Below are 2,647 nucleotides of genomic sequence, written 5' to 3' on the forward strand. Positions count from 1 at the left end.
AAATATCTAAAGTAAGATTATCTTCTCTTCCTTGTAGATGCCATCTCACCATGTCCCAGTGATGTTCAGATTCATTATAAGCTCGAGGTGTAATACAAAAATCTGACGTATTCCAGTCACACTGTAACTGAAAAAGATATTCCAAGCTCATGAGCCTATCTCCCATCCAAATTACAGTTTGTCTAAGATCGTTAATTTGGTTTGCCAATTTTTGATCTATTTGGGTATGAGAATTCCACAATTTTGAGGAATTCTTTTGCCAATTATTCACATATTCTGCAGTTTGAACAGAGGAATGTAAAGCAATTCCAGCAGCCGCAGCAGTAGCTGTGATAAGACCCATAATCACTGCAATCAAAGTAAAAATGAATCTTTTGGATCTAGTTAGAACTCCTTTTAAAACTTCTGTTAAAATATGGATGGATGGGGAAGCCTCCCACTGTTGGTCCATGGACACAGGGATCCCCATGCCCTCTCTTGCCCTCACTAGCAGAATATGGTGTTGCCAATCCAAAGTTGAATCAATGCAAGTAAACAATCTACAATTTTCACAGGTTATAGTTTGGGAATCTGGTTTAATAACTATGTTTCCTACAGCTAGCATATAAGGGGGTTTTACACACCCCATTTCCATGGATAGAGTGATTCTAACCTTCTATAAACCTGGTCCAGCCTTTCATAGGCCAGATTAATGGGCCAGATGGATGGGACCTGTGAACATGGTTGAGGTTGAGTCTGGCCTGCACAATTATGATATAATTGGCGTCAAGGAGCCCAGTTTATAATAGTTCCAAATTCATTGTTTTGTAGTACCACTGCAGTATCAGCCACACATTCTTCCCAAACTAAGACTTCTGGGCTTTTTGATTCTTTGGGAATTTCCTTGGGGCAAGGCTTCCCCTTAGGCCTAGATTGTAATGATCTTTGATAAGAAAGGTCCTGTAAATTATTTATCTGTGGCCTGAGTGACATTCCACTTACCATGTAATGAGTAAATCTACTGATGGCACTGACAGTAGGTACTTCTACCAACAAATTTGGGTTGTAGGTATTAAGCATCGTAGTGCTTTCCCCAGGCAAATAGGAGGATAATGATACCCAATGGAAATGTTTATCGTCATTCCTTCTTCTTCAGGTTGGGCAGGGCCACGGTCATCTGTGGGGCCTGGTACCCATGCACTATTATTAACATATACTTCAATAGGATTATCTATCCAAGGGACTGCCCGAATTAAGGGTGGGAAAGGCACATAGGCCCAGTAAGTATAATGAGCTGCAGCTGCTCCTGCAGACATAGGGAAACTTATCACTGTTGGTACAATCATTAAAGCTGCAAGCAGCATATTCTCTGGAGTTTGTGTTAACCTTGTATTCTTCAGGCTTTTTTCAGCTAGCTGTGTCAGCTTCTTTAGCTGGGCCCAGGTCAGCGGCTCCACTTTCTTGGTGGATGGCAACTTCATCTGTTCTTCTGATATCACCATTTTGTTCACCTGGAGAGTCGATGATGCTCGATTGCGGGTTTTCCATCTCCGCGGAGGCACTTTTCTTTGCATCTCTGATGGGTTCATTGTAGAACTTCAAATGTCTAGTGGGTATCCAAACAGGAAGCTGATTTTCTCCTGGTGAAACACAAGCTAAACCTCTCCCACATGTTATCACCTTACCTATTTCTCATGTCTTATTTTTGATCTTTCCACCAAATCAGTTTTCCCTCATGTGGGCTGTTCTTTTTTACCAGTAAAATGTTGTTCTGCAGAAGTAGTGGTCTTATTTCTATAAATGTTTAAAAAAATTAAAGTATAGAGTGCTAGATTAAGTTGCATCTGGGGAGTGTTATACTCCTTACTCGCTTTTTCCTTTTTTTGTTTAACCAGTTGAGCTTTCAGTGTTCTATTAGTTCTTTCAATTATGGCCTGTCCTTGGGAATTATAAGGGATTCCTGTTGTATGTGTAATTTTCCACTGATTTAAGAATTTTTGGAATGCTTTACTACAGTAGCCTGGCCCATTATCTGTTTTAATTTTTTCTGGAACTCCCATGACAGCAAAACAAGATAATAAATGTCTTTTAATATGGGAAGTACTTTTTTCTGTCTAGCAGGTTGCCCATATGAAATGTGAACAAGTATCAACCATCACATGGACAAATGACAATTTTCCAAATGAAGGTACATGTGTGACATCCATTTGCCATAATGCATTAGGACATAAACCTCTGGGATTAAGTCCTGCCTCCTGAGTGGGCAGGTGTAGGACTTGACACTCAGTACAATGTTGTACAATATTTTTTGCCTGTTTCCATGTGATATCAAATTTATTTTTTAATCCTGTTGCATTTACATGAGTCAGGGCATGAGGTTCTTGTGCTTCCATGAAGGCAGATGATACTAGCAAGTCAGCTTGTTCATTTCCCTTAGTTAAGGCCCTGGTAAATTAGTATGTGCTTGAATATGAGTAATATAAAATGGGAAATTTCTTTTTCTTACAGTTTGTTGTAAAAAATTAAACAGCTGATTCAACTGCTCATCCATACTACATTTGATTAGGGCTGTCTCAACATCCTTTGTAGCCTATACTACATATGCAGAATCTGAAACAACGTTAATAGGCTGATTAAAATCTTGTAACACTGAAATAACATCAACCAA

Source organism: Gorilla gorilla, chromosome 1 (genome assembly GCF_029281585.2).
Source record: "Gorilla gorilla gorilla isolate KB3781 chromosome 1, NHGRI_mGorGor1-v2.1_pri, whole genome shotgun sequence".
Classification (NCBI taxonomy): Eukaryota; Metazoa; Chordata; class Mammalia; order Primates; family Hominidae; genus Gorilla; species Gorilla gorilla.